General features: G+C 36.7%; 1 protein-coding gene across 1 annotated transcript in view; it reads right to left on the bottom strand.

Annotated features, from left to right (window-relative positions):
• COL4A2 (collagen type IV alpha 2 chain) overlaps window positions 1-15,998 on the bottom strand; it is a 167,189-nt gene that overhangs the window by 121,335 nt on the left and 29,856 nt on the right. The gene's annotated exons all lie outside the window — the stretch shown is intronic.

A 15,998-nucleotide genomic window follows, 5' to 3' on the forward strand; every position in this document is an offset into this window, starting at 1 on the left:
AGTCTGGATATTTCTATATGACAATGTACTACATTCCATACATTTGAAATAAAACAAAATTAACAGCAAGAAACATATTTCTAACAAAGATTTATTAAGGAAAATGCTTATTTAAAGAACTATTTCTTTAAAGAACTACAGGTAGTCCTTGACTTATGACCACCGTTGAGCCCAAAATTTATGTTGTTGAGTGAGACATTTGTTAAGTGAGTTTTGCTCCATTTTACTACCTTTCTTGTCTCTGTTGTTAAGTGAATCACTGCAGTTGTTAAGGCACATGCAAATACATAATTTGTATGGGATATCAGTTATACAAATTATATATTGTTATGTTGTGAAGTTTGGTGATAGGCTGCATTTGGAAACATAATGCTTTCATCTGTTTTTTACATGCATGCAGAGTGTGTCAGTATAACATCCATGTTATTATCATACATGTTATTCCCCCTCCCCCAAATATGATTATTTCAATCATTAATTTATTTTTTAAGAAAATATATGTAGCTGCCCATCTCAAATACATAGCTCTGCATGGTGAATAATTCACAGAAAAACGATGTTAAAAAAAAACCTATAACAAATGTAAAATTGTAAAACAAATAATATACATGCATTTTGAGCTCCCTTAGCATCCTCGCACTAATGTTTGAGGGAAAATCCAGGTTTTACTACCCCTTAGAAAGGCCGGGGGGGCGGCAGAGTAGGCACACATCCCTGGTCCCACAAGATGGATCCGTCAGATAGGGGGAACCTGATGGAACGAGCAGAACCCCTGAGAGACAGAGGATCCTCCAAATCATTTTGGAATATAGGACATTCCAGGAATGTGTCATTTACACCCAGGATCTATGTCTAATTACTTTACTTTTACATAACTCCGTACAGCAGTTTCTTTTTTCTAACTGAAATGTGAATATGTTTTAAACTTGTGTCTACAGTGGTGAAGCTATATCTATTTTTTCACAGAAAGCATGATATTATAGAATGGAGATATATATCAGAAATGTTACAGTGACATGAATTAAGGAAATTGTAGTAGTTTACCAATGGGAAACAATTTCAAACTGCTCCTTGGCTTCACATCCTTACTTTGCTACTATATTATATAGAATGTCTCTGCTGAAAGCTTTCCAATAATTCATAATTAAAACAATGAAGTCAAAGAGCATGAGAGACTTTAAACCTTGATCCCCAAAGAATTGGTTCATACTGCTGCAAAAAAATCCTGCAATGCATGATGAGGTCAAAAGCATGAAGTCTTGTATGACTCTTATAAAAAGTAACACAATATTTGTACAGTACATGTACATAAACAATACTATTTATAAAAGCTGGTTAGTGTCATGGGAAGCAGTTTAGAACATAAAATGATAAAGTACTTATAATTGTTTATTATTACATTTCTCATTAAATATTTAAATGGATAAACAGTTCAACTAAATTATGAAAATTGAAAATATGTTGTTTCTCTCTTTCAGAACCATGAGAGATTAGCGTATAGTTTCTTTAATGAATTAAGATGACCATCTATTAATATGTTTTACAAAAATGTTCAGTATGCTAGGAATTTTTTCAAAGCTTCACAACGTACTTCCTTCTCCTACTCAATAATAAATCTTTGTTGAAGCAGAGCACAGAGAATTATCTACAATCTCAGCTTTGTCGATAATTTGCCAAAAACATTTGCACACTTCTATTAGCTGTGTTTTCTGTGTCCATATATGAGAAGAAAAATGAAACAAAGTTGTTGTAAATTATCTCTTAAATGCTACGAAAGCATCCAACAAATGAGCTAAATATATGGGCAAAGTCCATGCTTAACTTCCTTTCCTGGGTGATTTTTTTATTTATTGATTACTTGTTTAGTAATTTATTATTTAGAAAGTAATAAATAATTATCTATCTATCTATCTATCTATCTATCTATCTATCTATCTATCTATCTATCTATCTATCTATCTATCATCTACCTACTACCTACTCAGGCTTCCTCTCTATTAATGCTTACAAATATTTATGTTTCTGTATGGCCAAGTAGTTATGTTTCAAGAGAGCAGGTTAATTGTTGCATATCTCTTTAAGACCATATTTATGTCGGTTGGAAAGTTGGCAAATAAAAAAGGCAGGGATTGCAGAAGTGGTGCTGATGACAAATGAGGGAAACATATGCGGTTTTGTATAAAATGACATTGGAGAATGGAGAAATGACATTGGAAATAGAATTATTCTATTTGACAACAACAAAAAGAAATTTCCTGACTGAATTTAATATATTGCCTAACAAACCACATTTTTATTTATGCATTTTCCAAGAAAATTTACTTAATTTAATCCTGCATCATATTTTCAGCCTCTCTCCCCTTTTCATTCATAATCATTCTGAGAAATGGAGCAAAAGGATGGTTTATATATCCTTAACGAGACTTTTGTGAATAATAGTATACTGTTATTATCTTGTCCCGTCCCCCCCATTTTCATTATTCAATCCATACAGGGTTTTTTTTTATTTGTAAAATGTACTGAGCAATACAAATATCTTAAGAACATCCATGTATTGTTTGGAAGCCATGAAATAAATTATTTTAATATCCAGCTACATATCAACAAATAGGCCACCTTAACTGGCCTAAAAAACTTAGAATAGGATCTAATTAGTACACAAAACAGCCAGGAAATTCTGGGATTGTAGATTGGATATGGAAGTTAGAAACACATTCTGGAAAGAAGCAGTGGCAAACCAGTTAAGCATTATTGGCAAAAAAAAAGATAATGTACATGGATAAGTGTATGAAGCATGCAGTAACTCAGCTTTACTCCAAGGAGATTGCTTTCCTAAGCAAGATTTGCTATAACCCTACAACAGTTGTACTTTTTCTGACTTTGTAGCCTGGATATCATGAGTTCAGTTTAATAATGTACGTCTCATGGTTTAGCAATGGGAAAACATTGTTTCTTCATTGTCACTTTTTTTTTTTGCTTGCAATGCTATTTAAATGCTATTAAAATGTCCTAGAATTTGATTTATGTTTACATCAACATTGGAAAACTAAGATTTAAACTTAACAAGAAAACCAAATTCCAAATGAATTTTGTTTTGATATAGTGGACAGCTATGGTTTCGTTGTACATTTTAAGTAGCAGCTCAGAAGAAAAGGAAATAATGATGACCTGCCATGGGATTCTTCCCCCACCATTCCTGCCCTGTTGCTCTGCCCTCGCCACTCCTCAGTGTGAGGATTGGCTGCCAGGACACATGGCTAATTTTCCTGCATGGCTAATAGGCTGGGGCGATTTGTCCCACAGAGAATCGCCTGGGCTAAGTAGTGAAGGAGGAGTGGTGGGGAAGGAATGCCCACCGTGGATCAGCTGGGACAGGGGAGCCAGGGTGATGTGGGCAGGGACAGATAGATACCAACAACTGTCTTAGAACCAACCAAGAAATAACATCCTTCCTTGGTGCAATAATATATGCCTTATTCAAATAAAATAATTATTTTATTTGATACTGCATGTTGGAAGAAAATGGAACACATATACACATATACATATATACAACGGGTTTGTTAACATTTATTTTTTATTTTATTGATTTGCATCTTATTGTTCAGGATAATCCATTCTCAAACCATACTTTAAAACATAAACTGAATAATCCCATCATCAAAACAATAATTCAGCACTTAATTCCTTAAAAAGTGACTTTCCAGAAACACCTAACAACATTTGTTAAATAAAATTTTCCTTGTGAAGGTTCACCAAGGTTATAATGAGATCTTTGCTGGAGATGTATTGACGTGACATCATTATCCAGCAAAAATCCATATTTTCTTTCAAAATATTGTCTAGTTCCAAGTAAGCATTTACTTCCAAACATATTGTTTTGTTGCCTATTCTTTGTTGTGTTTGCAATTCCCATGGAGGCTTCACTTTTCTTTAGGATATTTGATCTCATTATTTCTGTTATATGAATTTTAGCTCTGAATAGGCAGCGTTTTCTTGCAATATGTAATATGTCTACTGCAGTAATGAGATATTATATTTCTCTCTTTTATCTTGTTTAGAAAATAATTCTCAGTTCATTCTTCAAATCATACAGATATCCCTCCAGTTTGGCCATTATGTATAAGGAAGGTATAATTAATTATATTAAATATTTATATCTGGCAATTATCTTAACAGTTCCTTCATTAAATCATCAGAAAAGTTTGTACTGTTTTATTTTAGTATCTTCTGAATAGAGAGATATTCCACACATGTTTTATGTGATGTCTGTCCCAATTATTCTGGATTTATGAATTTTCTGAACATTAAAGAAATGTTCTTGAAACGCATATGTCTGTTTTGCTTATTTTAAATCTCTTCTTTGTAGAATCCAATTTTGAATTAAAGTTTTGCTAAGTTTAACCTACATAATTTCAGATTTAAGACTCTATCCAAGTTTTCATGACAGATGTCTTCTCCAAAATGTCTCAGAGATCTTGCTTTCCAAATAGCATCTCTATCTTCATGCTAAATTCTTCATCATTTTTGAAGTTTGATATTTTCTGATCTTGACACCACTACCATTTTCAAAATCTTTATGCCAGCTTTGAAGGTATGAAACCCCCTCCCTCAATTAGGAGTATTTATGACATGGATATTAATGAGTATCCATGACATGTGGGCTCTGAGTGCTGGTTCAACTGCAACTTCACCAAGCACCTGAAAATAAATGGATCTGTTTTGTGACTGAGATATGTTTAGATGTTCTACATAGTGTTTCATTCCTGGCTCTCTACTAGGCCTATAATTCTTTGGTTGGAAAATAATAATATGCAATTTCCAATTTATTCTGTATCCACACACTCCTTATATCTAGATAATAGTGAACACCAATGTCACTCACTATAGCTAGCAAAATATAGCCTGAAGTTTATTGATTAAACATCAACAGCAGAGGTGGTATTCAGCAGGACCTGACCAGTTCTGGAGAACCGGTAGCAGAAATTTTAAGTAGTTCGGAGAACCGGCAAATCCTACATCTGACTTGCCCCACACCCACCTATTCGCTGCCTCCTGAGTCCCAACTGATTGTCTGGGTTTTCTTTTGTTGTCCTGCACAGGAGAATGGAGCTGGAAAGCAGGTTAGTGGGGTGGGGAGGGAATGTGTTCTCACCCAACCCTGATACCAGCAAGAAAATCTCAAACAAACTCAGTAACTCAAACCTTCACAGCTTTAATCTACAAATAAACTTTTTTGTAGATAAAAGATGGCTTGCAGCCAATTAGTCCAACCAGAAAAGCCTTGACAGAATTCTTCCGATAAGCCGGAGTCTCTACACACAATGCTGGGTTCTTTAAATGTTTTTGCTTTCTGCAAAAGCAAAAACCTTTTGAAACCAGGCTTATATTCCCTGGAAGGAGGGGCCATTATGTTGCATCCTTACTCCCGACTCACCTGTGCTGCTCCAGCTGTTCTCTTCTACGAATCACCCTGCACTCATGCGCACTTGGCACAGGCTCCTCGGGAACCTCCTCGTTACTGCTGCCAGCCCCCACAATCCCTGAAGGCAGCAGCCCACTCCCTGATGGTCCTGGCCCCTCATCAGAGTCATCGCTCTCCTCAGCCACCTGCACCTGCTGCCAGCTAACCACAACAGAATGGGATTTTGTAGTAACCTTATCCCACGAGTGGGGAGGGAATGGAGATTTTACAGTATCCTTCCCCTTCCATGGCCATCAAGCCAAGCCCATCAAGCCAAGCCATGCCCACAGAGCCGGTAATAGAAAAATTTGAATCCCACCACTGATCAACAAACATAAAAACATTTAACTGGCAGGGACAGTCAAAAAAGAAGTGACAAAGAAACATGAATAACAGACAACAAAGTTTATACTATCTACACTATATATCTATACACAGAGATCAAAAGAGACAGAACTTTCCAAACCACTAGAAATAATATTAAGGTAATATTCCCAGACTAAAGGGAGTGGCTTTTGTTGTCCCAGTTCTACTTCTTTTATGTAACAGTAGCAGAATAGAGATGGAAAATCGACACCAGATAAGCCCTCCTCATTCTGTACCATGAAAGAAACAATTTGGTGCATGCGGATAATATAACCAATAACCGGAATTAATTAACCAAGTAGAATGATAAATCAATTTATCAATTGCCAATAAGGGTGCATGGTTACTTTGAGTAGTTTATACTGGAAATTGGGAAATTGGTATGCAACAGAGACAAGGCCATATATTTAACACTAATGCTACAAAAGAAACAAGCCTTGGGATATTTTAATGGGCATTTGGGATTGTTATTTAAATATAGGAATGGCATTGCTAACATACATTTTTAATTCCACTACATGGCATCATGAGAGGTTTATTAATGCTAGCCAGTGATTAATCTTACAGATTGCTCTTTCATTTGTTTTGAATACTTTGAAGAGTTAAGCAATAAAATGGTCATTGCCATTAGGAGCTTAGCTGGTTCTTTGTTTATTAGTAATGTGAAATCCTTCCCTTGGAATTTCCTGTTTTATTCTTAACGTCCTAATTTATAAATGTTGTCCTAAATTACCAGTAGCAACAGTTAAAGTCATTAGCATATATCAAACTATTTTGATTAGGGTCAATTAAGGTTTGGTCTTTCCCACTGTGACAGACTCAGATGTCTTAGCATTTACCCCCTCCCCATCACAAAAACTTGTATAGTGCCTCACAATATGTTTGCTTTTGCTGACCTTCATGCAGAATATTTTAGGAATAAATTCAAAGAATCATATCTCTAGTTCTAATGATTACACTAGCATTTTATGATTCTTCTTCCAGTAAATTTAATTTTATTCTGTTGTATCTTTTATTTCAAGCTGATAAAATTTAAATTATATAACAGAAAGCCAGCTTTGTGAGATAGATATATATAGAGTAGCTAAAATTACAGAAAAGAAAAAAAGGAAAAAAAAATCGAAAAAAGGAAAAAGATACAAAAAAGTAATTTCTAGTCTTTTTTCAGCAATTTTAAGTACAATAATAAATGTACTTCTTACTCTATATACAACACAACCATCCTGTTTATATAATCTATCCTGTCTAATCTTCAAAACCATAAATCATTAGTTCATTTTTCCTGTTTTATGCAAAAAGTCCATAAGGCGTATTCAGTCAATAACAAACATAGATATAGTATTTTCTCCATTCAAAGAAATCAATTTAGTAAATTCAGCAAGTTCCATTGTCTTCACCAACCATTCCTCCATTGTGGGTAATGCCAAATCTTTTCATTTTGTATATATCCAATAATGTTGCTGCAATTACCGTGTTTCTCCAACAATACGGCCTCCACCAATAGGAAGGCCCAGCATGTTTTTGGGGCATAAAATCAAATTAAGCCCCTCCCCCCAAATTTAGGCCTATCTTAAAATATGCAAAATAAGGGGAAGGGCGGAGACTTGCGTTAGGAGCGCCCGGCGGGCAGGAATTCCTCGCCACCAGCCGCTCCTAACGGGCGATCATGGCGAGCGGGGGAGCTCCCTACTCCCACCAAACACCTTTGCTGCAGACACCTTTGGCACCCGTTGCTGTTGCTTTCCCTTCTGCCCATTCCGCCACCACGTTTGGAGCTGGCGCTTCCGTGTTTGGAGTGCCGCCGCCATTTGGAGCTTCAAACGCGGAAGTGGCAGCTCCAAACATGACGGCGGGCGATCTTTTTATTTTGGTCCGCGAAGTTCAGAGCGAGCAAGAGAGGGAGACTGCGATGCCTCCATCTGAGTTGGCAACCTCACTAGTGGATCACAACGTGGCTGGAAGCCCGAATCGGCGGGATACGATGGCAATCTTTTTGGAGCGAGAGGAAAGGGAGAGAAGAGTTGTGAGGCGTAATTTGCAGGAGGAAGTGGGTGTACCCACAGCAGGGAGCCCAAGGAAGAAGGGCCGGTAGGCAGCGGAGAGCGTCCCGTAGCTCCGAAGCAGCCTAGAGACGCGCCCGGAAGAGGGGCGATGCTGCCTTGTAGTCCCCAAACCAACTGCGTGCGCCGCCTTTAGTTATGTGCGCTCCGCTCTCTGGGCATCTCCGTGTGATCGTGACCCTGTCCTTTCCACCTGGTGCCCTTGCTGCTTTCTGGCTCTTTAGCGACCGGCTTCGCGTTTGGAACACGCTTCACGTTTGGAGTTGGTTTGGGGACTACAAGGCAGCATCTGTGCCTCTTCCCGAGCGCGTCTTCCCTAGGCTGATTCGGAACTACGGGACGCTCTCCGTTGCCTACCGGCCCTTCTTCCTTGGGCTCCCTGCCGTGGGTACACCCACTTCCTCCTGCAAATTACGCCGCAACTCTTCTCTCCCCTTTCCTCTCGCTCCAAAAAGATTGTCATCGTATCCCGCCGATTCGGGCTTCCAGCCACGTTGTGATCCACTAGTGAGGTTGCCATCTCGGATGGAGGCATCGCAGTCTCCCTCTCTTGCTCGCTCTGAACTTCGCGCGACCAAAATAAAAGATCGCCCGCCATCATGTTTGGAGCTGCCACTTCCGCGTTTGGAGCTCCAAATGGCGGTGGCACTCCAAACACGGAAGCGCCAGCTCCAAACGTGGCGGCGGAATGGGCAGAAGGGAAAGCAACAGCGGCAGGTGCCAAAGGTGTCTGCAGCAAAGGTGGGAGTAGGGAGCTCTCTGCGCTTCGCCATGATTGCCCGTTAGGAGCGGCTGTTGGCGAGGATGCAAGGGGGGGAATTAAGTCACCCCCCGAAAAGACGGCCTAGCCGTTTTTTTGGGGCTCAAAAAAAAATAAGGCCCGGCCTTATTATGTGAGAAACACGGTATAAGGTGAAAAAAAAGTACCATAACTTTTTCCCAACTGTTTGTACATCAATCCCCAAAGAAAAAACTGTGGTCTAATAATCTTTAAAATCCTCTGAACCAGTTTATGTATTTGAATACAGAATTTTCTGGATTTTTTATATGTCAACCAAATGTGATAAAATGTCAACATAAATTTGAGGTGCCTTTATACATTCTAGACAATTTTTGAGATGACATATTCCACTGATACATCATTTAAAAATTATTTGAGATTATAACAATAAATAAATAAAAAATTAATAACTTGAAGAAAACATCTTAGTTTTTGCCAGGGATTCTTACAGGGAAAACACACATACAAAGGGTACACTATTATTTTGTTTAATACACACTCACATTCACATGCATATTTATGTATACACGTATACTATATGTGTGTGTGTTGAACAAAAGGATAGCTATTCTAATTCTTCTAGAAAGAAGTTCACCAGAAAAAAATATCACTTCCCATATTTCTATGGAGATTCTCAGTCATCCAGGTCATAGTTGTCCCAAAGGTGTTTTTTTCAAGAAGCAACTGGACTTTTTTTTTTTCTTTGAAGGTGTTTCACTTCTCGTCCAAGAAGCTTCTTTAGCTCTGACTGGATGGTGGGGAATGGAAGGATTTATATTCCTTTGCATTCTTTCAGAGAGTCATTAAGAGGACCTGGAGGTTTATCTGTGTCGTCAGGGTCACCTGAGTAGTGCAAATGGCTGTGGAGCCTCCTTGGAATTGTTGAAAACTGTAGACTGGAGATAGATGTATCCCTCCCACTCTGTTGAGAGAGGGCTGTTCAACCCACTGGAGCACAACACGAGTGTTATCAGAACCCAATACCATTGAGCTGAAAGTCTGCCCACCAGCAAAGATGAGGAAAGAAAAATAACTAAAACAAGGATGCCCTCAGAACATGTGGGCCTTCCGAAGTGGGCCTTCATCACACCCTCCAAAAAGACCCAGCAGGAGCTCCTCCATAACAGACAAAGAGAACAATAAATGAAGCAATGTTGTCATTCCATACGCTGCAGGAATATCAGAAATGCTCAGGTGGATCTTCAGCCAATACAACTTACGTGCACACATCAAACCCAATAATACATTAAGGCAGAAGCTTGTCCACCCCAAGAATAAAATATGCAGACACATATTGAGCAACATGGTACATGCAAGACAGTGCAGTGAGATATGTGCAGATCTGTACATTGGGGAAACAAAAAAAACCACTTCATAAATACATGGCCCAACATAGGAGAACATACCTAGGACAAGATTCAGCAGTCCGTCTGCATTTAAAAAACAAAGACCACTCTTTTGAAAATCCACATTTTGGCAGAAAGGACTGCTGGTTTTAAAGAAGGGTCAAAGAGGTCATCTATCTCAAAATTGAACAGCCCTCTCTCAACAGAGGGGGAGGGATAAGACATCATCTATCTCCAGTCTACAACACAGTCCTTTCAGCAATTCCAAGAAGGCACCACACCCATTTGCACTACTCAAGTGATCCTGAGGACACAGATAAACCTCCAAGTGGCCTCAATGACTCTCTGAAAGAATGCAAATGATCAGCTGTCTGCAATGAGTATAAATCCTTCCATTCTCCACCATCTAGTCAGAGCTGGATAAGCTTCTTGGAGGAGGAGTGAAACATCTTCAAAGAAAAACGAAGTCCAGTTGCCTCTTGAAAAAAGCACCTTTGGATTCACTTCCCACAACAAAAGCATAACATTGTAAATTGGAATGGCTGTAAACAGACAGAGCTTCACATGTACTGTACATTACTGACAGCAATATCACTTTGTGAGTGCTTTCTTTGGGGTGCATAATGTCCATTCTCAAAACAGGAAAATACAACATGCTGGTTTAGAAGAATCAAGTTTTTCTAATTCCAAGAATTAAACCAGACTCTTGGAACTGTGTATAACAATGCTGAAATGCCTCACAGATTTTATTTGTGCTTGTCAAAGATTACTGCCAGGTGTTTTAAATCAAACTGCTGTATTATTTATTTGACATAAAAACTGTACCAACATTTTTAGCTCCCCCTGATAATAATCTTAGTTTTGCAGTGTGTAAACATGAATAAATACCATTAATATTTCTTGGAGACATTGAGGTAACTTCTGCCGCTGATTGGGCAAAATGCCTTAAAAATGCGTAAGTATTTTAGAAAATTTACAATTTTTCCAGAAACTCTATATTCATATGAGAAAGGCCTGGAATATTAAAGTATTTAAATTATTTAAATATTTAAACTATTCATCAGTACAATGAGTGCAGAAACTACTATATCACAAGGCAAAATAACAAGGCCAGCCCTTTAATGTTGGCAAACTGCCAGCTAGTAAATTCATTATTATATTGTTTGTCTAAATATGGGAAACACATTTTCCTAGTGCTCAGATATTTTGAGCTGGGCTTTTCAGAGGATAAAAGGTTTTGTTTCTCTTTGGAAATGATCAGGATGCTACTTTCCACCTCCACAAAGTGATATACATAAATCCAAAATAGTTTGAAAATGGGCAATGAACCAACAGAAAATTAGTGAAATTCACAGCTGTACAGTATATTCCTCAGCCATACAAAATCCCCAGGGGAATACAGATTTTACAGAAATCAGCAAATGGATTAAAATATATTTATATTCATAGGCATGCATCTCTGTATCCATGCTAAATTATTCAAAAACCTTCACATAACTGTAAACTTGGAGAGCATTACAGTATGACTTGTAAAACATTATTATGTTTTATTTATAGATATTCTGAAACATTTGGGAAGGATTTATTATTGTGATTGTTACAAATAGTACAAAACTGCTTGGGGTTGTTATGTCAAGTAAATAATACTTTATGCAATTTACTTACATAGTTATTCAGTGTATTTATTGTATTATTAATAGCTAAGCTTTTAAAAGAAATATTGCTATTTTTAAAGTAATCATTTAGTTCTTACAAATTTACAGCTATTTTTTAAAAAAAAATTAACTGTAGTGTTTTTAAAAAGAATCATAAAAAATTTAAAAGAAAATACATTTATTTATTCATATCACATTTTATAAGAATTTATCTAAAATATTTTATTTCTATATAAAACAAATTGTAATTTTATTTTATAAGAATACGTAAAAACATTCCAGAAATATTGTATACACCTAGTCTTCGCTAAGCAATAGTTATTCGGAGCAGAATCTGCATCCCTAAGTGACTTGGTTGTAAACCATTGTCTTGTCTGTTCTGACCATTGTCTTGTCTGTGGTATTTCCTCTTGGTATTTCCTCCTGTTTCCAAAGACCATTCTCACAAAGCATTACAGCAATGTGGTATAATCCCCCGTATTATGTGATCCATATTTTTTTTACCCCAAATGTAATACTTTACTTTTCTCCTTGCTAACGACATTTTGTTCCTCTCAAGTCTACTCTTTCCATCTGTCCAAATTCAACCCCAATCTTGTTCCCTTGGGTAATTCCTGGAATTCTCCTTTCTTAAAGAAGGGAACCACATTTATTCTTCTCCAGTCCTCTAACACCCCCCCAATTCTGCAAAGCTTTGCCAAGAGCTGTATCCAAATTTTTGCTATCCTAAATAATTCTTAACTATTGTATATTCTGAAGCAGTGTTGTCTGTAAACTACAATTTCATTTTTTGCTCACAAAATTACTATGGTTTACTATTGCCAAGAGTCACTAAGTCAATAACATGGGCAGTACTTAAATTTGATAAATGAATTAATAAATTCCATCAGATTTACCCATTTAATCTATGTTCCAATCATTTCATGTTCATCAACTCTGTCATCCAGGAAATTAATGGAGTGGAGTTAGGGTAAATAGAATCAGCAATCCTAATCAATTCTTATTTCCTAAAATAAATTAGGGGTGCAATATATATGGTACAATATAGATGGTTGATTCACTAAGAATTTTTCCAAATACACATAGGATTCAATAACTTCTGGAGTTTGGGACCTTTTCTAGAGAGGTTCCAAGTTACTACTAAGTGATATGCTCACTAAATAACTGCCTATCTATGCCAAGAGATCTATATAAAGTCTCCTACCCATAGGTCATCCAATATCAAATTAGATGTATGATTTGTCAAGTGTGTTTGGACAGAAGTATACTGAATCAGTCTCACGACTTTGATGCCAGCCATGATGTCTTGAGAAACAACTGGTAATAAAGGCCCTAAAAATCAATCCACTGCCAAGATGTTGCAAATGAATGGAAAAGAATCAAAACAATCCTACAGGTCTTAAAAGGTTACAATAAGCTGAGTAAATTTTATTAGAATAGTTGCCCAGCGACCAAGATGGCATCTTCTGGCATTTGATGACTCTCCTCGGAAGCTTGCCCTCAGAAATTGTGGGAATGCTATCACTTGAATCTTTCAAGAAGAGATTGGACTGCCATTTGTCAGAAATGGTGTAGGGTCTCCCGCTTGGGCAGAGGGTTGGACTAGATGATCTATAAGGTCCCTTCCAACTCTGATTATCTGTTATCTGTTATCCTCCATTTACTCACTCTTCTAAAAGCTAGATAAAGAAGCCCTGATACGGCAGAGTTCCAGACTGTCCAGCTAATCACCTCTTCCAATGGGATTAAATTCTACAGTAGTTTAATTTACATGGCATTTACTAAAACCATTTGGGGAGGAGAATACAAATACTGAGCAAAATAATTTTGGCGTCCTTAACCAGTATTATTAAATGTTGAAGCCCTTTTAGTACCTCAATCCACATTTACAGCTCCCTCTTATAACTCTGTAAGGGTTATGTACATGCAAACAGAAATGGGATGGCAGCCCATGCCACCAGAGGTTGTGTTTCCTCTTAGATTCTCCTCAAGGAAATAGTTGTGAAGAAACTATTCAAATGTTTAAATATCCTTATTCAGTTTCTCTGAACCTCAAGAGTCTCAATGCCCATGGGAAGCACAAGAAGATAGACACCCACCCACTCCTGTTTTGTACAAGTCCCAAAATCATATAACTATCTCTCTTGATAGACATTTATTCTGCTTCTGCCTACTAAGGCAGAGAGATTTTCTGGACAAATTAATCCCAGTAGATATGATTTAAGAAGCAATACATATTGATAAACCAATCTATTGCTGAAATTCTGTGTACATTTATGCAGTGTCCTTTGAGACAATTATATCTGGTATTATGTCAGCCTGTTGGTATCATCTGAATTGGCATGGCTCCACAGTTATGTAGATTGTAGCCTGGATGCAAAATGAATTGATAAGCGAATCCCACTACTGGAGTTTTCAGAGACAAATTTCAGAGAGAAGGAAGTCAGTGATATTAAATAAGTTGGAATACACTAAAAAACATTGTAAGTTATACCCCACCCACAAACAAAACAAAACATATCTCCTCTTGTATTTCCTTTCTTGCCAAATGCTATCAGGAAGGGCTTCCTTTTCCACCCCCCAACATCTGTGATCTCAGCTCATTCCCCCTCCCCATTTCCTTTGGGGCTTCAGAAACTAAAACCTGAGATGATCAGAGGCTAGGGATTGTGTTCCATCAAAATATGCACAGTATTGAGAAAATTAAGTTTAAAAAGTTTTCCTCAGTCAGTTAGATCTCTGCATCCTGATATGGAAGATGAAAGTTTTTCCTCACATAAATATTGTTGAAAGAATAACTATATAACCTAGTAATTCAAACAGTATTTTAAAAGGGGTTTCCACTACTTCTTAAACTTCCCACTTTGTAGTAAATCTTTGTAGTAAATCACACAAATTGTATTTTTCCCTCAGTCATCTGACTTATTTTCCTAATTTATAAAGGGAATATACCCAGAGGATACCTTGCTCTTTGTAATAGATAAACAAACATAAAAGGAATCAAGCAACATTAAAAGGAATGTATAAAAGATCTACAAATATCAACATACATAGCAAGTGTGAATTTGAGGAATTTCAACATTAAACTTTTAAAAATATATATTCTCAGAGCCCCAGAATGCTTTATTTAATAGTTTTAGAATAAGAACAGCACAATAATTTCAAAAATAGGGTAACATCTGAAAATTCTTTGTCTTGCTTTTTAATGCCAGTACCTCTAATGACCTCATTCATTGTTGTATTATTTCTTCATTAAGGAAGTGACACTGAAATGTTTCTTCCTGATTAAGATTATTTATCTTTAATGATAATGTTTAAATGTTCTGATAGGAAACTCTTATTTATTTTTAAGAACAAAACAGGTTTTTTTTGTGTGTTAATGATATTCAACAGCTAAACTGACTTTTGGTCAAGAAACACGCTCCAGATAAATTTCTAAAAATAACAATGGACCTTCTGATAATAAAAACTAATTCTATTAGAACTTTATTTTTTTCTTTCATTACATTTGTAATGTAACAGGAAGGTGTATGCAAACTTTAAGGAAACCAGGCCATCAAAGAGCATGGTGGCTGGACACCATCAAAAGTGACACCAGCCTGAGCATAGAAAACTCAAAGAAGTAGTGCAATCAAAAGATCTGGCCCATAGAATTGCCAAGAGTCGGACACAACTGAATGGATATCATCATCATCTTCATAATCATCATCATACATACTTAAGTCAAATTTATTTTATTAAAGGTGAATAAGGTCACACTGTAATAAATACCTGTATTTGACAATATGGTCACATGATTTCTTCAACAAATATTCAGATTTTTATTTTGACATATAAGGACATATAAATATTATTAAATTAATGGAAAAACTCTATTTCCAGTGATATATGAATATGTGTCATATATCATCACTATGTATTGAAAACTGATATTTATAGAAAAAGCAAATCAAAGCAAGCTTAGTGAACATTCTGACAAGCAGTAAACGCCCTGTGTGGGCACTCCTGCCAGCCAAGATCATTAATACAGATGGTGGCAACATGAGGTCCATGGACCTCAATGGGCCCCAGATTCCACTTTAGCTCCCATCGAGATTCTTGCCTTTTAAAATACTTGCAATTAAAATAAAATTGGGAAATTGGCATTCCGAAAAACAGAGTACCAATATGTAGCATATCTTAATTTTCAAGAGTAAAAAATTATATTCTACATCCTTTATTTCAAAATGAATTCATCCCCCAAGGATTTAATAGAAGAAAAGGCAACAGTGAACCTTATAAATTCAAGAGACAAACTTACCTGTGGTTTCTGATAAATGAGTATTT

This window comes from Notechis scutatus, chromosome 1 (assembly GCF_049901735.1).
Source record: "Notechis scutatus isolate UNSWTSFEM ecotype Mainland chromosome 1, rNotScu1.2, whole genome shotgun sequence".
In the NCBI taxonomy this organism is placed as follows: domain Eukaryota; kingdom Metazoa; phylum Chordata; class Lepidosauria; order Squamata; family Elapidae; genus Notechis; species Notechis scutatus.